General features: G+C 42.6%; 1 long non-coding RNA gene across 1 annotated transcript in view; it reads left to right on the top strand.

Moving 5' to 3' along the window:
* The window catches only part of LOC138297269 (uncharacterized), a 30,308-nt gene extending 11,066 nt beyond the window's left edge, over positions 1-19,242 (top strand). The window contains exons 2-3 of the long non-coding RNA XR_011203987.1: positions 17,790-17,829; positions 18,639-19,242. This is a non-coding gene — a long non-coding RNA (uncharacterized lncRNA). The remainder of the gene's footprint in view (positions 1-17,789; positions 17,830-18,638) is intronic.
* The last annotated feature ends 4,774 nt before the right edge of the window (positions 19,243-24,016 follow it).

The raw sequence follows: 24,016 nt of genomic DNA, 5'->3' as shown, positions 1-24,016 counted from the left end.
TCTCCTGGAACCCCAATACCCTGGGTACCTCAGTACCATATACTAGGGAATTATAAGGGTGTTCCAGTATGCCAATGTGAATTGGTGAAATTGGTCACTAGCCTGTTAGTGACAATTTGGAAAGCAGAGAGAGCATAACCACTGAGGTTCTGGTTAGCAGAGCCTCAGTGAGACAGTTAGTCATCACACAGGGAACACAAACAGGGCACACTTATGAGCACTGGGGCCCTGGCTGGCAGGGTCCCAGTGACACATACACTAAAACAACATATATACAGTGAAATATTGGGGTAACATGCCAGGCAAGATGGTTCTTTCCTACACCCTGTGTGCATTGTCATTCCATTTAGAATCAACTGCAGATCTTTGTTGCGGGTAGATATTCGTTCTCTAACTACCCTTCCTGTTACATCTCTTTTCTGTTATAAGTGTGATGTTGCTGATGAAACATGCTACTGATTGTCATTGTCTCTTGAACCTTGCTTTTCACCTCTACCCTCCTGGGGAGAAGTTGGATCTAAATGCAGTATAAACTGTGCTTCTAATTGTCCTGAAAATTGAGAATCACCCATCCCTACTTGTTATCTGGGAGTACTTGTATGTCTTGGCTTTGACATCTGTGGGGCAACATTAGAGGATTCCTTTGGGGATTGCGAAGGGTTCTCAACTTCAGGTTTCTCAAATCCTACTGCGGCTCCCTCTGGTTATGTCAGTGAATAAATACCTGGTACCTTAGGGGAAGAAGCCATTGAGTCATAGACAGGTGGGGAAGTAGACAGGGTACTAGGAGTATAAACATTTGAGGAGTTCCTAGGCTTCTCACAAAATAATTGCCGTAATGCTAAGGTAGCTTCTTGCTGCTGCAATTTAGTTCCTACGTACTTGCTCTTAAGGAATGTCTAATACTTTGTCTTTAAATGCCCCTTTCTTTGGTTAGGGATATGTATGCTTCTGAGTAGCTTTAAACCACTCCTGACAATATTTCTGTAATTTTTTATGGTCATCCGGAAAAGTATTTTGCATATTCTCTAAAGGAGTCTCCATAATCCCCCCATATTTCTAAGAAGTTTTGTCATTTAAATTTTATCTGTCTACTAAAATTTGTACACTAGTCCTTACAAACAAAAAAAATCTGTCAACGTGTCTTCTTAATCAAATGTTAAACCTTATACATTCTAACAACACAATGCAATATTACCAACATCTCTCTGTGACCACATTTCTATTTACACGCCTACACACGCACTCATCACCAATATTTTAAAAATAAGAACACTTCAACTACTTCTAAATATGAATCAACAATTGGTCTAACTCTAAACAGTAAATTCTGTCAGTAGCAACTGGTCACTTCCCTCCATGCCCCAAGAGGCGATAACCCTCAAACCATGCAGCTTGTATACCATGGAGTGACTCCTGGATATTAGGTTCAGTACGGTAATTTGAGTGTTCAGATTATATTTGAGGTAAAGCTTAATGACATGGGCTTTTCAGCCATTCCTCTATGTCAAAATATTGGAACACATATTGGAAACCCAACTTCGAATCACCCACATTGACCACATCCAATTTATTAGGTTGGGATAAATCTTCTTCTGACTATGTAGCACCTTAACGTAATATTGTACAACACATGTACACACTCTTGCATGTGGTACTCTTATATCCTTATATCTGTATTACATCTGTGTTTACCATTGCCAGAGAGACAAGTCATACAATTTATACAAAAAGTGGAACAAAGTCTGCATCTGTCCTCACCTTAAATGACGGCTATCACTGGCTCCTACACCCCCCCTGAATAGGCAGAGCTTTAGAGAGAACACAATGTCTGCTTACCTCAGCAGAGATGCACCAAATGTTGCAGGGAAACTTAAGATAAAAAAGACAGGACTCCTCTTGGGAAGGTAAACCACAGCTTTTTTACTGTTGCGGCAGGGAGAGCAGTTACCACCATAGAGGTAGACAGGTAGTCTCAGTTTGCTCCTTCATAGGCAGCCACTTATATAGCAAATACGAACAATATAAAAAGGTTGATTAGTAAGTTTAGCAATTACATACTTGTTGCAAAATCACATCACTGGTGTCCCTTAACCTTTAGCCTATTTCCTACATATTCTTTATTGCAATTCTAACAATCCTTAACAAAATAACCATTCACTACTCTGAAATGCATGTGTATTTGTGTGTGTGTGCTCTATCACTCTACTCCCAAGAACTCCTCAGTTTTTGCATACCCTTGGCAAATTCAATCTCCTGCTCCCATTCTTCAATCATGCTTTTAATTTACTGAGACAACAGAATACATGCCTGTGTGCTCAAAACAATATGGCCCATATTTATACTTTTTTTGTACTGCATTTGCATCATTTCTTTATGTAAAATCACGCAAACTTAGAAAGTACAATTATATTTTGTAAGTTTGCGCTGCTTTTGCGTCAGAAAATGACACAAATGTGGTGCAAAACCAGTACATATATGGGCCTTAATTCCTTTAGGCTTAGGCTTACAAACACAGGTTTTCCTTTAACTTCAACCTTACTGGTCATGCATTCTGTTTTCAAGTGAACTCTTCAACTTTCTGGCATCAACTCAAAGTTTAGGCCTACTCTGCCCTTTCACCACATATGATTTTATATTGTTTTCTACCGCTGTCTGATGTAGCATAATTTTACTGCACTAAGATTGGCAGCATGACTAGGGCACTACTTCACTTCCTCAACAGAATACTTCTGGAGCTGTGGCAATCAGACTGGCCTGCTCCCTCTGTGGCTTATTGGGTTAGACAGGCTGGATTTGCTGTGAACCTGTGCTAAAACAGTTGTTGATGCCTAGCCTGAACTAGAGTATGGGCCTGCAGAGGTTAGAGGCCAGCTGCCTCCCCTGCATCCTGCCCCCTCACATTGTTGAACAGTCATGCTACTGTGAGTTGATCACTGACCCTTCCCTCTTGACTGAGGCCTTTATGCTCCTTGAGTGCTCTCATATGTAAACTGTTAATGGCTACTTTGGACCATGGCAGACCTCGTCGATGATCAGCTAGATTGCCCTCGGACACTGAATGCTGCTACATGTACCAGACACTCTATGCTCCATACATTTAAGGCAGATATCCCCAGAAGATTAGGGGTTACACAGTTTCTCCTGTGCAGTACAGTGTGTAAAAGAAAAAGAAACAGGGCCCATTAGGGAAGGACCAGAGATAAAGAGAGATCTTGAGTTGCAACTGGAGAGCAGACCAGGAGCTTCATAGCATGACCAAGGTTTGTGTTGCAAGTAGTTTTAAGAGTATTGCCTCCATGAAAGACACCCTTGCGATGCCCGCTCCTCTCCTTAGAGACACTGTTGTTCCGACTTGGGGGAGAATCTGAGAAAAAGAGACCGAGTGTGGGGTCACCAGGCACCCCGCTCTTGCCCTGCATGGGCTGCTTCTCTGAGAGTTGTTGGCGAAGAAAGTTAAGAAACACAACACAGACAACAATGATTGACACAGCACATGCAACACTAAGTCCATTTAATATTGGGTGCTTAACCAACCACTGGTCATGTTGCCGAAATGACCCAAAAAGTCAAGTACAACATTTAGGACAAGAAAAAGTACTCCAGTAAAAGTAAAAAATTGTTGTGATGTCTAAGTTTTGCGATGTCCAAGTCCACTTAAAGAAATAGTTATCCCCAAATTCCTTCTTATTCTCAAGTTTCAGCATGGAATAATCAGGCCAGAATCTTATCCAGCCCCTTGAAGTTTTATTGGTTATTGAAGAATTCTATACATATTTCACTGTGGCAATGTGGTAAATGACTATAGATGTGAGAGAGACAGTTGCAATTATAGTTAGGCTCAAATGGGTTGTTTCTTCTACACATTTCAATATTGTGCAATATGTTTTCCTTTGAATACACATATTTCTAGGAATGCTAGGTCATCGGATTCCACATTTAGTCTTTGAACATCATAGAATGTTAGGCAGAGTTTTTTAAGTGTTACATTAGCCCTGCAAGTTGCTGATTCATAAACATGTCTCAATTTAAGGACAACTTTGAGGAATTAGGGGAGGACCTATTAACATCTAGCTTTGATAAACCACACCTGATTACAAGGAGAAATACCATTAACGAAAGTCATAGAAACAAATTCATAAGACTAGAAAGGATGAAAGCACCTGAATTATCTAAGTCGTCGGATGACTCAACTCTGAAAGTTACTTTGACAATATAAGGGTCCCTTGATAGCTACACATTTTAATTTTCCCAAAATGTGATGACCAGGCCAATGAATTGTTGCATGAATGGGAAGTTAATTTGACATGTGCCTCACAGATACTGATGAGGATTTAAGGGCGAATTCAAATTAAATGGTATCCAAATTAAAATAACAGATTGATGTGCTGCATAAAATAATTAACTGAAAAATGAGTCAAAAGAGGAAACGCTAAAAAAAATGAAATCCTGAATAATATAATTAGAGAGCACCAGCTGACTAATAAGCAAAAATGAATAAAATAAGGAGGAGAGATACTGTAATAATGGATACATCTTTAGCAGTGCAAAAAAGAAGATGGCATGCAAGTTTACAGGGAGGCAAACTCTAAAACTATGATAGGGGAAAGAGATTTGCCTTCGTACAGTAGCCATGAACTGTCCCTTGGAAGAAATAATGGGACCCAGTGATTTGACTCCATCTCCTTCTACTCTAAGAGCATCCTAATTTCTAGAGAATGTTCACAAGGTTCAAATTGAATCCCAAAAAGCACACATAAAACAAAACAAGGTAGAAAATAATCTGGAAAAATTCAGAGAGGTCAGGAGTACAAACCTGCAACTAAACAAAGAAATAAGAAGTTATGGGTTGCCATCTGGTGCATAAGTGAGATTAATACAATTGAAGTACCAAACAGTGCAGACAATGAGGGTGCCTTGGAAATTTGTACTTTTGTCCAACAGAGTAGTATCTCCTATTGAGAATACTGCATTAAGTAAGGACTTAGGGCCAGATGTAGCAAAGGTTTTTACCCATTCTGTGTCTATGGGAAAAAGTGTTCGTACATATGGCCCTTAGTATTCTGTTCCACATCTTTTTGTGATTTCCAAATATGCAAGTAGATATGTTCAAATTCACTAACTATTTGAAACTGAAACACTACTTTGCCCCATTTGACCAAAAAGCTCATTCTAAATTGACTCAAGTTCATGTGTCTGATTTATCTATTGCAGACATTGCTAGCATCCATACTGTATAATCCTTGGTTGATGGATGTGTCAATGTACATTACTTATTGGAATCATTAAACACTAAATCAGACTTTTATTGTGATAGTGTTTTACATCATACCTTGAAATTAGTTACCCAGAATATGCAACTGGCAGGGATTGATCCATTTGCTAAGAAATAGCTGAAAATGTGTACACATTGGAGAACAAAAATGACTGCACAATAAAACAAAAGTCAGGCAGGAAGAGCATTGTAATATCATCAGGAAAGATAGAATGGTGCTATCATTTTTAAGGGATGACCAGCATATTGTAGTTCATGAGGCTGATAATCCTACATTTCAGACCAAGAAAATAATTAATGAAATCATTGAATAAGTGAAGAAAATTAACATCATTGAAATTAATTGGGACTAGTTAACTGATTGAAATATAAGTTTCTTAAGACAGACTTTCCCAAATGTCCTTTTGTTTGCATTTTGACCAAAATACACAAAGTGGGTGATTGCCTGTCAGGTAAACCAATTATATCAGGAATAGATTCAATCACAGAGCATCTATCAGAATTCTTAATTACTTGTTGAAACCTCTTGTCTGACATCTAGCATCATATCTAACGGATACAGCGGATATACTAAACAAATTTGAAGATATCACATGGCAGCAGTCTAGCAGTAATTTGATTGTACATATGTATAAAAAAGAGTATGGTCTGACTGCAATGTATTTGCTTTTATCAACTAAACCTGCCAATTACATGGACCATGCTAAGATGTTGGAGATGGCAAATAGCCCTTTAAATAACATTTTCCTTTTCAGCAGTGGGCCAGATTCACAAAGGTAAACTTAGACCAAAAGTCTAAGTTTAGAAATAAAGGCCCTGATTCTAAGCTTGGCGGGCGGCGGTAGCCGCCCGCCAAGCGGGAACCGCCAGAAGACCGTACCGCGGTCAAAAGACCGCAGCGGTCATTCTGGGTTTCCCACTGGGCTGGCGGGCGACCGCCGAAAGCCCGCCCGCCAGCCCAGCGGGAAACACCCTTCTCACGAGGAAGCCGGCTCAGAATGGAGCCGGCGGAGTGGGAAGGTGCGACGGGTGCAGTTGCACCCGTCGCGAATTTCAGTGTCTGCAAAGCAGACACTGAAATTCTTTGTGGGGCCCTCTTACGGGGGCCCCACGACACCCCATACCGCCATCCTGTTCCTGGCGGGCGAACCGCCAGGAACAGGATGGCGGTATGGGGTGTCAGAATCCCCATGGCGGCGCGTCGGCGGTACACCGCCGGCTTTCCGCTTCTGGCCGTGGCTGTATCGCCGCGGTCAGAATGCCCGGCGGAGCACCGCCAGCCTGTTGGCGGTACTACCGCCAACCTCCGCCCTGGCGGTATTTACCGCCAGGGTCAGAATGACCCCCAAAGTCTAACTTTCCTCTTTGTAAAGTTAGACTTTTGGTCTAAGTTTAGACTTTTGGTGTGAGTTTAGACCAAAAGGCTAACTTTACTGTGAGTACAGTTAGACTTTTGGTCTAAGTTTAGCTTTTTGGTCTAAACGTACACCAAACTTCAAAAACGGTTGGTCTAAGTTTAGACTTTCAGTCTAAAATTACACCAAAGGTCTAGCTTTCCTACGAGTAAAGTTAGACTTTAGGTCTAAACTTAAACTTTTGGTCTAAGTTTACGTTTGTGAATCAGGCCCTCTGAGTGGTACTACTAGCTATAGGGTACTGTAATACGTTCCAGGTTTTGCCCCCTAATATGCCAACCTCTCCATGAGTTGGCATGAGAAGAGACATGCTTGGTTCCTATCTGCCAAACAATGCACCCAGTTATTTAATTTTTGGTGTCATTACATTGAAATTCTTATTATAATTTGAGCAAGCTCTGAACCACAAATGGAATAAAATATGAAGTACTTAAATGAAAATCCTTTCAATGTCTTGTTCACCATAATGATTGGTAGACAGAGAATTTGCTATCTTGATGTTGAATTTTACATTCACAATAACAGAATGCAAGCACATTATATTGAAAGAAGACTACATCCAATTGCATTCTTCAAGTTGATAGTACCCACCCTAAAAGGCATCCCCTTTGGGGAAGTCCTCTGAATGTGATGGAACTGCAGTGAATATGGTATATTCCTGGGCGTGGCCTGACCGCCGGGCAAGATGGCCGTCACCTTGTGAGGCTCTGCCCGGCCCGGGGCCGTTTATCCATTTTATTGACACACCTGACGGTTGGACGGGTACCGGCTGGGCGCGCATTAATAGTAAGCGCCCCTGGGCCGTTTTCTGCGGCTCAGAACGGCGCGAAGACCAGAGCAGCAGCTGAGCGGAGACGCGGGCGGGCCCACACCGGGTGCGCCCGCGTGTGCGGAACGCAAGAGGAGTGGGCGGACAGAGGTGGAGCCTGCGCCGGCCGCTGAGGGACAGGGCCGGGCGTTGTGCTAGAGAAGCACGAAGCGGACGGGGGGATCCATTGCCCCCTGCCGCTCACGGAGGTGTTTGTCCGCAAGCGAGGTGACGCCTGGGGGCCACTCGGCGACGGGGTCGCGTCGCGGCCCTACGGCCCCACGGAGTGCTTTGCATGGTGGCGCTGGGGCGAGGAGCCACTGACGGTCCTCGTGTTTCTCCTGCTGCCTAGAGGTATTATACGGACGTGGCTGGAGAGGCGAGCTCTTGCGTGGGGCTTTGGAACCTGTGGCTGCTGACAGTTTGGGCACAGTGAGGGAGTACTCCGGGACCTGGGCGAGCCTCTTGGGCCGTTATTTCGAGGACACAAAGGTACGATCTGATGGAGGGCGGTGAAAACTGAGATTGCAGCCTCCTGCGGAGAAAATCGGGAGGCGAGGATCCGGCCGGGCAGCGTAGCCAATCGGGCCTGTGAGGGCAGGCTGGCGTTCAGGGGTCCCGCTAGTCGATAACCCCTGTGGCTGTTACGGGGGCCCCCGGTGAGAGTCACGCTACAGAAGGAGTTTCTTTTGGAACCGGGAATTCCCTTGGTTTGGCTCCACATACCTGAGTCTGGTTGGAGGTGCTGACGCAGTGTGGAACGATGGGTAAGGCTGATCAGCGCCAGGCTAAACTTACCTTTGAAGGTGGGAAAAAAAAGAGCGCTGTTGCTGGCTCCCAGTCCTGCGAGGAGCCGAGCGGAGAGGACAGTTCTGTGGCATCGGTGAAGTCCATGTTCTTAGACCTTAAGACCAGCTTGGCTGGCATTGATGCTAAGCTGGACCATGTTACCGAACAGCTTGATCGAATTAGGGTGCGTGTTGATGATCATGACTCCAGATTTGCTGCTTTGGAGACACGTACATCTGAAATAGAGGATGCACGCCAGGGAGACAGAGATCAGATCGCTCGAATGGATCGAATACTTGAGGTCATACGCAACAAGAACGAAGACTTGGAATCAAGATCTCGACGCAATAACATACGAATCGTGGGGCTGCCGGAGGCGACCGACATGGGGCGAATGGAAGACTTTATAGAACAGATGTTATCTGAGTTGTTTGCTGGCGAGCTCTCTCGGTTGCTGGTGGTAGAGAGAGCTCACAGATCCTTGGGACCCCGTCCTCCACCTGGGACACCTCCACGCCCAATTATTGCACGTCTACTGAATTACCGTGACCGTGACACGGTACTCCGATTGGCACGAGAGAGACGCCCGTTACTCTATAAGAACTCCGAAATAAATTTTTTCCCAGACTATACGCTTGGTGTGCAGTCCCAGAGGCGAGCCTTTTTGCCGGTTAAGCGTCTGTTGTCACAAGCGGGAGTAAACTTTGCTCTGCTGTACCCTGCTAAGTTAAGGGTGCGTCATGAGGGTAAGATGATCTACTTCACAGACCTGAAACAGGCGACTAAATTTGCCCGGCAGCTACCTAGGAGACGGGAGGCTGTGGAGCGCCGGGGACGTGACGACGACGATGCTGCCTTAAGTGACAATGACTAATATGCTCTGGTTGACTGAGTACTCATTGCTGGAACTGCTTGAGCGCGCTAGCTGCTTTTTGCCTGGCTCCCTGTCAGCTCAGGACTAATGGTTGGCCCACGGGCCCCTCTCTTTCGGTGTTAACTGAGTAGAGAGGTATCTGGCTGGTCATAGCCCCTAGGATGAGTCCTGTCAATTTTTGTTCTTGTTCTTGGGGTGGGTGTTGGGGCCAAGATGGGTGGGATTCTGGTTGGGTCCATTTGGGGGACCTGTGTGGGTGGGGGGTGGTTGATCTCCTGAATGGTTGCGGGGTGTTATTTCCCTTTCTTTGTATGGATGTTTTATTAGCTCCTTTGTTAAATACAAGGCAGGTGGTGGCTGGTCTTCGAATTCGCTTCTGGCTGATTGTCGATGGGACCGAGGGGTGAGGAAGTGTCTGTGATCAAATGTTTGACTTGGAACGTGCAAGGGCTTAATGATGGCAGGAAGGCTCACCTTGTGGCTGCCTATGTTAAGAGACATGCAATTGATGTGTGTATGCTACAAGAGACGCACTTGGTGAAGTCCACAATATGCAGACTTAAATCTGGGTGGGTGGGTGAGATACATAGCTCCACATACTCGAGCTATTCCCGTGGAGTTGCTATCCTAATTCGTAAGGGGCTGCAGTGGCGCACGAAGGAGGTACTGGTGGACCCAAATGGCAGATACGTTATGATGAGTGGTGTGCTTCTAGACAAAGCGTGCCGCCTGGTTGCTGTATACGGGCTGAATGTTGATGATCCAGATTTCTTTTTGGAGCTGTGGTGCTTAATAGAGTCGCTGGGTCCTGGCGCGGTGATATGGGGGGGCGATTTTAATGTCGTCCTAGACGCCAGGTTGGATAGAGAGAGCCTAGCCAGGATGCAGCATGTTGCAGCTGCTAAAGCGCTTGAGATGGTGATGCGCGATGGTGCGTTGGTGGACCTGTGGAGGCGACGACATGGGGAGGCGAGAGAGGGTACATGCTTAAACTACGTGCATGGTAGCTGGTCCCGTATTGACCGCTGGCTGGGCTCCGGGGATACTTTGGTTTGGACTAGAGCAATTGACCACCTCCCCCGCACGCTGTCAGATCACTCACCGGTATGTTTGGAATTGGAGATACCGACTGAACTTGGTAGATCGGCTATGTGGCGTCTGCCTAGGGGGGCGCTCCGGGATTCGGCCTTCCGCGAGGAGGTGCGAGAGGCGATCAGATTGTACTTTGTAGAGAATCAGGGAACGGTGAGGTCCCCAGGAACTATTTGGGAGGCATTCAAAGTCGTTATCAGAGGGGTGTGTCTCTCGAAACAACATGGCATAGTAAAAACGTTGAGGCGCGAGATGGCTGAAATTGAGGCTCGGATCGCTGAGTTGGAAAGACGATTGGAATCCCACTGGTCCAACTAAACTCTCGCTGAGATTCGTCGAGAAATATCGCAGTATGAGGAGGCCTCTCTCAGAGAAATTTGTTTCCTCGGGAGGGAGGCTCGAGCTCGCCAATATGGGGAAGGTGAAAGGGCGGGTCGCGCGTTGGCAGCACTACTTCGCAAGCCTTGGGCCGGTGACTATGTCTCCGAGATTGTGGATAGTGAGGGGAGGAGTGTGTCAGGATCAGGTGGAGTCATGCAGGTATTCACTGAATTCTATACAAGACTTTACGAGGCTCCGGCGGACGCTGGCGGGACTGATGCACTAGGGCCCTTTGAGGACATTGCGTTAATATGGTTTGATGAAGTGCACCGGAAATATCTGGATGAGCCATTCTCAGTGGAGGAGGTGGCTGCGGCTATCCGTAGCATGCCCGGGGAGAAATCTCCTGGTGTGGACGGCTTAACCTCTACGTTTTATAAAGAATATGTGGATATTTTAGCTCCCCGACTATTGGAGGTATATGCAGAAGCCTTAGAGACTGGGTCCCTTCCGACCTCGCTCAGGGAGGCTCTGATTGTGACGATCCTGAAGCCAGGCAAGGATCCGACTCAATGCGACTCATACCGACCGCTGTCTATGATAAACATTGATAATAAAATTCTTGCAAAAATGATTGCAGCAAGATTGCAGCCCCTCCTCCCTAGCTTTGTACTTCCGGACCAGTCGGGTTTTGTCCCGGGAAGGTCTACGGGCCATAATTTACGCACTTTCTTTGCGGTGACGAGTACACTGGTAGAGGATGATAATGTAGCAGCTGTTTTTCTGGACGCTGCTAAAGCGTTTGATTCCTTGGCATGGGACTATATGTTTGCCTTGCTGGGACGGGTGGGACTTAGCGCGCGCTTCCTTCGTTGGATTAAATTGTTGTATACGTTGCCCACTGCTAGATTGCGCCTTAATGGGAATGTGTCTTCCCCTTTCCCTGTAGCGCGCGGCACGCGTCTGGGATGCCCGTTGTCCCTTCTCCTTTTTGCTGCGGCGATGGAGCCTCTGGCGGCTCGGCTCCGCCAGAAATATAACGATATGGGCCTACAGTTTCGGCAGCGGCCAATTTTGATATCTCTATATGCTGACGATATTGCATTATATGTACGGAACCCTGACCAAAATCTGGACACACTGTTAGATGAGATTGTGCGTTTTGGTACCTTCTCTGGTATCACTATTAATTGGTCTAAGTCCGTGGTGTTGCCTTTGACCCCCAGAGTGCCACGTTATGAGTCCCGATACCCCCTGGTGTGGGCAGAGGGCCCGGTGCGCTATTTAGGTATACAGCTGAGTTGTGACGTGAAGGAGTTGTGGCGTGCTAACTATGGCGCTGCTCTGGCGTGGTTGGAGGGGAAGGTAGAGATCTGGCGAACCCTCCCGCTGTCACTGATCGGCAGGATTGCTGTTGCAAAGATGGTGGTTCTGCCGAAGTTTTTGTACTTGTTTGTGAATCTTCCGCTCCCGCTTCCGAGAGATTACCTGAGGCGCCTACGCTCTGCTCTGATCTGTCTGGTATGGGCGGGCCACGCGCGCATTTCCTGGGAGAGGCTGACGTTGCCGTTTGAGCTGGGTGGGCTTGCTGCACCGGACATGGAACTGTACTATCTATGCGCTCAGGCACATTTTGCGTATTACTGGTTAAATCCTATCCGTTATCTGCCACACCTGGCGCCTGAGAGTGACTCTGTGTGGCCAGACGACCTGGCGAGGGCATTTGGTGGGCGTATTCCATCCCGGGTGCGGGGGATCGACCCGGTTTCCTGCACGCTGCTGGCGTGGGGCTTACTGCTGCGGCGGTCTGGGGCTGCGATTCCATTCGCCCCCTCCTTGCCGGTCATGGCGATAGCTGATGGACAATTGCACCGCGACGATGGAGTACGGGGGTTTCTTCGAGATGCTGGCCTGACTGAGATGAGAGATTGGATGGTGGATGGTCGCTTACTTGGCGTGTCCGAGATACTGGCTGACCGCGAATGTACGGTGCTTCAGCGTATGTATGTGATACGTGTCCGCTCTTCCATGCGGAGCCGTCTGTGGAACTCAGCTGAGGCCCCAGTGGAGTCCCGTGCACTGGAGATCCTTTGCTGTGCGCAATCTTCCAGCGGGCTGGTCACCAGACTCTATAACTGCATGCAGGAGCGGGGGAGTAACTTTCGGGAGCCGTCTAGATTAGCGTGGGAGGCAGATTTGGGTGAGCCCATTTCGGAAGCTTTGTGGCGTGGCTGCTGTGCTCATATGAGAGCGCTGACGCCCCATTATAGACTCAGATTGTTGCATTTTAAGTTTTTGCACAGAATATATTATACTCCAGTGTGGCTCCATTCTCGGGGGCTACGTGAAGATGCGTGCTGCATGCGCTGCCGGGCCCCAGAAGCCGTTTTTTTACATTTGGCATGGGAGTGTGCAGATATTAATGCTTTCTGGGTGGCTGTGTTTGATGCAATCTTTGAAATGGTCGATACAGAAATTCCTGCCACTCCTAGAACCGCGTTGCTTGGGTACGTGGAGGATATCCGGCCAACAAATAGACGCTTGGTGGGACTGCTGTTGTTGTTGGCCAAGCGTAGAGTGGCCATATGTTGGGGCGGAAAGAGAGTACCACGTCGTTCAGAATGGTTGCGAGATGCTGCCTTTTGTCATGATCAGCTCGTGGTCTTCTGGAATTTGATGCCTGAAGGGTCCAGACCCAGGAATATCTGGGCCCCGTTAGATAATTACCTGGCGACTCAGGACGAGTGAACGAAATACTCAAAGAAGCCCGGTCTGATCTATTGCCCCCCCCCCTTGGTACGCTGGCATTTATGCCTGAAAGGTGAATGTCTGCTGTTGACTGTCTGTTCCAACCGCCTGCCTTTCCTTCCCTTTTTTTTTTTTTTTTTTTTTTCTGTGTGTTTGTTGATATCCCTCCACTGGCTGCATATTGTTATTATTGCAACATGGTTAATTTAATTGCCCCGTGATAATCTGATATGGATGCAGCATCCAATGGTGGAAAAGAATTTAGAAGAACAAATGGTCTGCAAGGATTATTGTGTAATTATTTGATCTCCCTATGCTAAACGTATGTAGAGATTAACTGTGGACAGCTGTTATATGTTGAATTGTGCTGCTTTGGGGGGATAGCTGTTGCATTGTTGTAAGTTGATAAAATTGATAAACAAATAAATAAAAAAAAAAAAAAAAAAAAAAAAATATGGTATATTCCTGGATTGTCTGATTGAGTTAAAAAATAGATTAGGAAGCAGGGGCTATGTTTGCAACCTGGCAGAACAGTCTGAAACATGCATTAAAAAGGTTAGGGAACTGTAACCCTCAAAAGTAATTTGATAGCAAAGGGAAAGGTTAACCTTTTTCACAGCATTTGACTCTGCTCATAGGTATGTGTACAACATTCTAAGAAACACTGGCTGCTATTACAAGGGGTACCAGGACTAAGTGAAGTAGTCCCCTCCACCTCTAAATCATATTTAAAAGGAATATAACTATAAAAGAAATAATAGGTACCAACCATCTAAGAGTAGATGGAGCCAATAAAACCTGGCTTCTATATCCTCCTAAACGTTTTTCCATTTGTTCTAACTGAAATATGTGCCACTAGGCATAAACAGAATTATGGATTGCCATTACAATTTGATCAGAAACTACCAGATTACACAGTTCTTAAATTGCAATAGGACGTTTGTTATACCTGCCATTATCTATAAGTGCAATCTGACCTATGTGGGTAGCATGATTAGGGACCTTAAAATAAGAATACAAGGGCATAATAGGGCCACAAGGAACCAGGAGGCTCCTAGCTGGACATATACAAATGTTGCACCAATAAGACAACCAGTTTACATTTCTTGGAATTCAGATTATTTCTAGGAACCCCAGAAGGGATGATAGAGAGCTAGGATTCAGACAGGCAAAAGCAAATAAATGTAAACATTGCACTTCGTAGAGCAAGGACTAAACTTAGAGAAAGTATTTCATTCCTTTCTGTGATGTGTCTCCATATAAATGTCATAGGTAAACCTGTACTAATCTTTGAGTCCAAGCTAATTCTTTTTTATACTGCATAATATATGCCTATATAGTCTAGTAGTACAGCATGTACTTGTTGTTTTAAAAACGGTGATGTGTCTCCTTATATCTGTGATGAATATGCCAGGACCAGTTTGTGAGTTAAAGCCAATCATTATGCACATCCAGAAAAATCATAAAAATGTTATTAGACATGCAGGTTGATAACTTGAATAGTCTACTCAACCTCACTGTAATGTATTTGACCCATAAACGGTTCTCAAATTGTGTGACCCTAATATTTTATTTTACAGAGTCACCTTTTTCTTCATTTTCATATTTTCATATAGGAGTGCACCTTCAAATATGTGAATTCAGTATTTCTGCTGTACAAGAAATCTTGTTTGAGTAAATAGACTAAACCTTTGTTCCATGTATGATGTGGGGCCTATTTATGAGGCTGTTTGCATCACACATGCACCATGCAACGTGATGTAAGAGTGACGCAAATCCGAAGACAGATTTTTTGAGCCATGCAAAGCCACTGTCCATGAATTTTGCACGGGATGTCCCATGCATATTTTGTGGGTCTCAATGCATCTCCAGATTTCCAAGAACTTGTAAACCAGGGTATGCGCCAAAATCTTACACCTTCCAAGGGGAGGGGTACCAAGGAGAAATAACTCTATTTCTCCTCACTACTTCCTCTTTCTATGTGTATGACTCCCAGAATTGTTTTTGTGCAAGAAAGTGTCCCTTCCTGCACAAAAACAATCCTGCATGCAATGCAGACATATGCCTGTGTTAGCGCTAGGCAACCTTTTGTGCTCCAGCACTTGGCAAAGAACAGAAATGCACCACTTTGCCTTTAATATGGTGCATTCTGCCCTTTCTCAGTCATGCAGTGCAGCAAGGTCATCATAAATGAGACCCTAAGAATCTAGCTCACCTCTAGGGTACACATGATCCATGACTTGCCTCTTAATTTACTAATAGCATTGCCATCAGGGCAGGGGGCAAGAGCTTTTCTCAGTTTATGTTTAAACACACACTTGTGATAAATATATTACTAAGGCATGATAGGGTAGCACACTGTCATCTACAGACAGTAAATTTGCAAGAAATGGCCAAAAAACATTCCCATTAACTTGTAGCTTAACTGATAAAACTATACAGTGTTTTAACAACAATCTGTGACAATTGGGTTTCAGAAATCGTATTTATCATTTGCACATCACCAAGTAAAGTGTTCCGATTTTTTTTCATTCTATTAAATTATTTTTACATCACTCAGAAGTACAAAAATGGGCTTTCACAACTACTGAAATATATTTTGAAAGGTTTGTTCAGTTGACCTATTAGCTATTTAAATTTAAATGTGTGTTAGGAAAAATCTGACACCCTACAACCTACTGTTGTACAGCCGGTCAGACAGTTCACTTTCAAAAATCCTGGAACTCTGCAGTCAGAGAAAGAAAGTTAATTATAAGAAAACTAACTGACTTTTGACTTCTCTCTGAACACAGAGCAAATGTGTCAAGATAAAAATAAGATTTAATTCTTCAATACTCCTTCACTTTCTGACTGAACAGAACACCTGTTCTTTGTCACCTCACTAGAAAGGGGGAATAGGTTCTACAAATAGCTCAACCTGATAAAATATGACTCACCATAGTGAGTGGGTGAGTAGATTTTTTGAGGCCTGGTATGGACACTGTGTACTATCATATGTCTACTTTAAACTAAGAGTACAGTATGTACTGGTCACTTTAAGGGGTCTTTGAATCTTTAATAGGCATGATTTATGTTATTTAGGGCTTAGCGAGCTTTTTAGCATCATGGCATTTGTCGTTGTGAATGTTATGTGCTGAGGTTCAACATAATACTTTTTCAATGTGAATGGTTAGAACCTTTGCTTATAATATTTATTTTGTCACAGTAGAAAATATTCATAATATTATAGCTCTGGCCCTTTAAAAAAACATTTGTCCTTTTCAAAATGGCACAAAGCTATTTTACAGTGACTCACTGTGGTCTACTGACCTACAAATGGTCATGGTCTACACCATTTTGATTTGCTATGGAACTGAAGAGAATGTGTTTAACATCAGACAAAATAAATCTAGGTTTGAATAGATGTAAAAACTAATGATTGTGGGTCCAATAATCTTTTGAGCAGGTAATTGTTTATATTATTGTGAAACAAAAGCAGAGGAGAGACACCCTCTAAATAGGAATTTATTGTGGAAAAGGATAGTTTTGTCCATCTTTCATAGATTTTTTTGAGATGGTGTGGACTGATGTCTATGCAGGTGTATAATAGTCCCAATTATTAACAGTAAAATGTGCATGGGTCGAAGGTTTATGAGTAAGTGACAATATTGTTTAAAACTCACACCTTGTTCTAATTTATATTGGTTACCCTCTAATGTAAATTAGATCTAAATCAGTGTGCAAACCAATCAAATTCCTTGTGATCATAATCATGTAAACGGTATGTATTTTGATCAAGACCTTTTGTGATGACAGAGATTTGTGGGCCTACTGGGGTACTATGGATAGATTTCAACATACAGCTGAAGCCAATTGATCACAAAGATGATGTATTTTCAGTCCGGGCTATTTAAATAAGTGTGGGGCAAAGTTATGATATACATGCTGTTGGAACTACGTGAGGGAGACTAACCATGTTATAATGTAAGTATATAGTGGGACACACTGATTAATTGATTGCTTAGTGCTGGATTGGAGCAATTGTAAATAGGAAATCTTTTTGAAATTTCACTTTGTACTTGTATGAATCAGAAATCTACTGTGACATGTTCTATATTTGTTCACATTATTTTAAGATGGCACATTATTTATGCTTTTTTTTGTGTAATTGTGAACAAGAATATTGATTGGAGGTTCAGCTTATCTTTATAGGAATTACATAGTTTCTGGGGCATGCTTTATGTTCGCCCTCTGTCGTTTTAGGATGTACGTAGCTTATGCCTATAGCCGTACTTTACCAACACAAATAATTTTCCTTGCAGACTTTGGGTTTGTAAGTTTGCCAAGGAATAGTTCTGTGCCTCATACTTCTGACATGTTTGATACAATTCAGTTTAAGAGGCCACAATTTTGGTGTTATAACACCATGAAGTTATTTGAAACTTTAGATAGTAGATGGGTGGAATAACAAAATCTTTAAATTTTTAGGTTGCTGCTGATTAAAATATTTCAACCACAATTTGGAGAGGTATGCTTTGGCTTCTCAGTATTCTTAGGTTTACCAAAACGTAGCAGTAATTTGGCATAGAAATTATTCAATAATACACTAGTGTCTGTTTAGAAGTGTCTCTTCTAAGATGTCAGCATTTATAGTCACATACCTGCAGTAGATTTTGTTCAGGGAAGCTTCCTGCAGTTTCAGGGATTATTGAAGAATTATATATTGTTTCCACTGTGACTATGTGGCGTATGATTATAGATGTGAATGAGACATAGGATGATGCTACTAATGTTTTGAACTATCAGAAATGTGAATATGTATTAGGCTCCAAAGTTTTGTTTCTTCTACATGTTTCACTATGGTGCGATCTGTTGTCCCTTCTATACATGTATTTCCAGAATGGTAGGCCATCACACTCCAATTTACATTTTGAACATCACAGAATGTCAGCAATTATAATGAGAACATTTGGTATTGAGGTTGGATTGTTGTTTGTAATTTATAGATTATTAAATAGAATGGACATTCCGTTTTAAAGGAAATTAACATGCTATGGATTGTCAAATTAGGGAGCATACGCATCTCCTTGTTTATCTCCTTGTGATTGATTATACTGACAGTCATTTTTGTATGGCTCATGGATCTTTGGAAATGAAATGAAGTAGATTATGGGATACCACCAGCAGTAAATCTCATTCTCTTGTGAATTTTGACTGGTATTTCACAAGAAACATTTGGAACCCAAGTACGTCAACAGAATATTCTTTATTCATTATTATATAGGCTATTTCCCTACTAATTTGTCAATAACCATTTGATTTTCTGTTTGGATTTAGATGAGTTGGGGATTGCATATTAACTGCTCATCAGTTTGAGGGATCCTAGTACGAACCACAAGAAATGAAGATACTCAACAGGAATTTAATTTTGATTCCATTAAAGGTGTTTCACAGTTTATGACTTATATATGTGATTTTATAACATAAAAAAATAAATAAAGAGTGACATATTTGGTCAAGATTTATTCCCTTAAAGTATAGGATAAACTTTATTATCTGGAGGGCCTTACCTGCCACCTACGGTGAAGAATTGCTCATGAAAATAGGTATCTTGACTTTACGAAGAAGAAGTATTAGGGTTTAGGATGTCCAATTTGTAAATGTAATTAGTAGTTTGTTTATATGCTATTAGTTCTGTTTTTGTCTATGATTGTAAATCTGTGTGATTTTTTGGGTTATACAACAGATAAATAAGACCAAATTATTTTGTAGTATAACAAATCATGAATTAATGAAGTAGTGACATGATTAGAAAAACTTAATTCTCCTAAAGTATCAGATACACTTTATCATCTTCTTGAGGTTTTACGCTACTGCTTATGGTGACTAAATGCTCATGCAAATAGGTATCTTAAGTATGCTAAGAATACTAATCAGGATTTAGGGGGTTCAATTTGTAAATATAATTAGTAATTTGATTATGTGTTTTTAATTCTATGTTTGTCTATGATTGTAATTTTGTATATAAGTGTTTTTACAGCCCTGATAAAGTTACAAGAAGCAAACAAAACACGCTAGTTGAGCTGGTCAAATCTATACATTTTAAAGATTTTTTCTTAAATGAAGCATTTTATTAATCAAAAGAATATAAGACTCGGTCCTGATAATTGTTTCCTGACACTTGAGTACAGTAAGAATCTGGAGATAACAATTGCTTTATGTGGACTTGGTCATCACAACAATCTTTTTACTGGCAAGCCTTCCCTCTATTCTGAATGTTGATGTTTGTAAAGAACCTGTGTGTGGCTGAGACTCTGCTATGAATGTTTACATGAAAGTGGTAATGACAGGCACAGACCTCTCTCTCTGCTCCTGACTCACAGTAATTACAGCACAATGCCTTCATACAAGAGACAGGGCCATTGCATCATTGTGAGGGATCTAGATAATTCAGCACAAACTGTCAATAAGACAAGCTGATTTCAGGAGAAGGCAGCAGAGTGTGGATTCTTGCTCTAATCAAATATAAAGTCTGTCTAAAGAGAGGAGTATTATAAACATGAGAATACCTACAGGCTCGGAGAGAAGCGGGACAGAAGCTGGTGGGAACAGGAAGTCTGCAGAGTAAACTATAACACAAGTACAAACAGGAAGGTAAAGCAGGAAATTGATAGCCAAACTATCATAAATGATAATTTCTCTGCTCCCTAGAAGTGATCTTTCTATGAGGTGAAAAAAGATCTTGCAAGAAGGCAAGGAGCAGATTAATCTCACACAGTTCAGGGAGACTCCCAGCTCTTATGGAGAAGGAGTGTTGGGCGGTTCCCTGTGCCAAAGGCTCAAGCCTTGGAATCTAACTGACACCCTTGGAAACAATGAAAATCAGGATATAATATGAGCACACAAGACAAACAAAGGAGAACAGGGGCAGGTACACAGAAACAGAAACTGGGCTCAGGGAAAATCTGGACATGAATGAGGATCAGGAATAGGACTGGAAAACACCAAATTGAATAAAGTGGAAAACTGTACACTAACTGAGACAGGGGAGTAATGATTATTAAACCAAAACATGAGCACAGGAATACAGGACAAGGAATCTGTATCTATAAGACAGGTCTGGATGTGTGCAATCAAAACTAGAGTCAAGGCAAATAGAGAAACAAAGAGGCATCTGCACACTAACTACTAAATGGCAGGAATATGCAGCCAGAACAAGAACACAGGAATACTGGACAAGTAATATGCATATACAATATGAGTGCAGTCAGGATCTAGGGTCAAGGCAAACAGGGAAATGAAAAGGTAGGATAAATAAAAGATTGGCAACTTAGACAAGTAAATAAACAGAACAGGAACATAGAACCAAACAACAATGAAAACTGAAACAAAAGACAAACCTGGGATATAACTGGAGGATCAGACAGAGAGATTGGAGACCAGCAGTAAGGTCAGTTGTGATCCACTGCACTCTGCACTCAACAAGCTGAAATAGCTGGAGGCCCAGGTGAGGGGCAAAGGTGCAGGAAGACAGCCAGGTGCTAGAAATCAGGGAACCACTAATGAAGGGAAGGCATAACTGGGAGTTGGAAAGAGGAAGATCAAGGAAACCAGCAGACACAGGGCAGGACAAAGCAAAACTAGGAATAGAGAATGGGTTGGAGCCAAGGGATTGAAAAATCCACATTGCAGATATAAAGAAGTCAGAAAGGCAGTCGTATCCAGGATCATGGTGGAGAGTAGGATACGACCACCAGGGTGTGATCGGGGCAGGGTTTGGAGACAGAAAGGACTAGAGGGGCATAATGCACCAGGGCAGTAGTGTTGCAGCCTGGACTGGAAAAGAAATGGTATCTGGGAATGCAAGGTGTAGAAGTGTAAAATATCATATTCAGGGATAAAAACAGAACAAAAGAGGACATTTGTGAGTGCTGCCTAGGGAAAGCATGGCAGAATCCTAACATTCATGGCATTTGTGCACACTACACCATCCAGAGACTAAGGCCTGTAATTCCTAATTTGGCAGGTACTGGATGATTTTGGAATAACACTGATGTATTAATTTCACATTTAGTATTACTGAATTCAGAACTATCTCCTGTGTTAACATACATAAAATTTGCTAAATCAGAAATGGAGGAACTTTTCCCCAGAAAATGTTCCAAAGTTCTAGTTGACAAAGTTGCACCTCAAAACAGGTATAGTTGGTTTGGCCTTTGATTGGCTCATATTTCTGCAATTTGGATTGTATGTGTTCAATGCCAGTTTCCCACAGTATCAAAATAGCATCTAGTTCAGTGCAATCTACTGTACATTCTACTTTAGCATCCAATCTAATATGCTCTCAAACTATGTTAACCACTCTGAATCAGCTAGTCATCTACTGAAACTATATTAATGAAATTAAAAGATGACTGCTGTTGAGGAGACTCAATATCTGCATGCAAATTAGGTATTGACTGTACTATCAGTATCTACTGAAAACCCATTTTCATGGGGCAGTACATTGTGCTCTTATTGTTACTTCCTATCAGTAATTATTATTCTTCCTTTTAGGAATAAGCAAGGATTTCACTCAGGGCCCCAAAACCACTTGACACCTACTGTGTTCCCAAACCACCGATATGGAGAGCAATGTAGAATACAATGTATGCAAATTACATTTTTTTTTTTAAATTAAGCGGAGCACAGAGAAACAGCTTGCACCAGTTCCAGTCAATACTGTGTTGCTGGAACACAAATAGAGAATGGAAATGGAAAAAAATGTAAACACTATCACACATGTAACTAGTTATGTTTTCTGTGGTATACCTCATCTACGTGTTACATGGGACTTCAAATGCCCTGAAATTCCAATTCTGGCATGAAATCTTGTTTGCACCTGGATTGGGTGCCCAATCTGAGTGCTAATACACTGTTATCACCATGACTGGCGAAATACAGCACAAATTGAGTAATCTGCTGAAACAGCAAGCTTGCACATCTTGGACAGTAAAATACATCTGAGTGCCAATATTCAGGGTGGTGCCGTAATTTCATACTCACTAAATACTGCATCCTCTGTATTACAAACTACAAGTGGGAAGGTACAGCTCCAAATTTGTGTGGGACTTAGAATAAGCAGTCTATTATTTATAGTGTATACTCCTGCCACCTCATGCAAATGTTACATATAAACATATCTGAAAACGACAGTAAAACTGAACATTTATGGGACCAAATGGGAAAGGCATTCCCTTTTCAAATTTAAAAATTTAAAAGCCATGGCCTCTAACCCCAGATCACCATGGAGAAACATTTAGCACATCCTATGAGACATTATCCACCAATGAGCAACCCCACCCCCCCACATAATACCCCCACCTGGAGGTACATCACTCTGACTGTACAATGTTTTGCAAGTGTTTATTGTGAAAGTAATTAATTCTTTATTTTATAGGAACTGGTGTGATCCTGACTTAATTGCTCTAACTGCCTTACAAACATTTTCTCTGTCTTCCTTAATCTATTTTCCCATTTCCACTTATCCTACTCGAAATGTCTGCAGTTCGCACCAGGTAGAGGGTATGAGGAAATTGGGTGGCTGGTTAAATTCCTGCACAGTCTTTTACCCTGGTTATGACATATTGCTTACCCACAATGGACTAGCTTGAAGATCCAATTTTCACTGTAACAAGATTTAAAAGGCATACAAAGGGAACTAAGAACAGCTAAAGCAGAAAAAACACTTTTACTTGGTAGAGTGACCAGTGTCAAAATTGAACCACTCACCCATGTTCTAGCTTCACACGTTAATCCCATTGGTACAGTTGTGCCACTACATCCTTACACAGACAGACTCCTTTATGAATCTGCTTGCTGCTAACCCTGTGGCATGTGTCTCCTCTGTAGTACCTCCAGCTTAGTACAATGGAGATCCAAAGAAGTTTTCCTTTTTTAGGCACAATGATAATTATATTTCATTGGTAAACCACAGCATTTTCAACAAAATATGATGTGGGTCTCCTTCTTTCTCTGTCAGTTATTTTCTATTTTGAGTAGAAGTATTCCTCCCAGGAAGCACATGTAGGGTTAGGAACCTTATGTCGGGTCTCAAGATTCAATCCAACACATAGCAAGACACAGAGGCTGTTCTTAGAGGCTGCATTGATGGTGGAGGTGGCTGCTGCTGCCTTTTACCAAGGATGACAAGAATATCTAAAATACTCAGTATCTTTGGTAGTACATAAACCAATCACAACTAAGCCATTAATGGGTTTGGTACCACAGATTGATTAGCTGCATACCTATCATTGAAAGAAACTGTTCCCACTTTTTACTATTAACAGGGCTGTTAATGGATCAGAGCTATGTGTGAGGCTTCAAAGACGAGTCCTAACCATAAAATACCAAATTTGACCCAGAGGCTAAACAAAGGAAAATCCACACAAGACAATGTTAAAAGTACAATCCATTTAATATTTATTTAAAATGTAGGAACCGTTGCAGATAGCAAAAAAAATATTGATAGTTAATTCAACTCAAAATATTCAGAATGCAGGGCGTGTTCAGGCCACGGCGGAAGATGGCCCCTAGATGGGGAGCTCCGCGCAGCGGTGGGCTCTGGCCGGAACCAGGGGTGCCGCGACTGCTGCAAACTTTGTTTCATGAGCCTCGGAGGCTCTTACTTATCATCAGGCACCCGGCCATACCGGGGAGGAACAAGGTGAGGACAA

This window comes from Pleurodeles waltl, chromosome 5 (assembly GCF_031143425.1).
Source record: "Pleurodeles waltl isolate 20211129_DDA chromosome 5, aPleWal1.hap1.20221129, whole genome shotgun sequence".
NCBI lineage: Eukaryota > Metazoa > Chordata > Amphibia > Caudata > Salamandridae > Pleurodeles > Pleurodeles waltl.
This window is presented reverse-complemented; position numbering and strand designations above follow the sequence as displayed.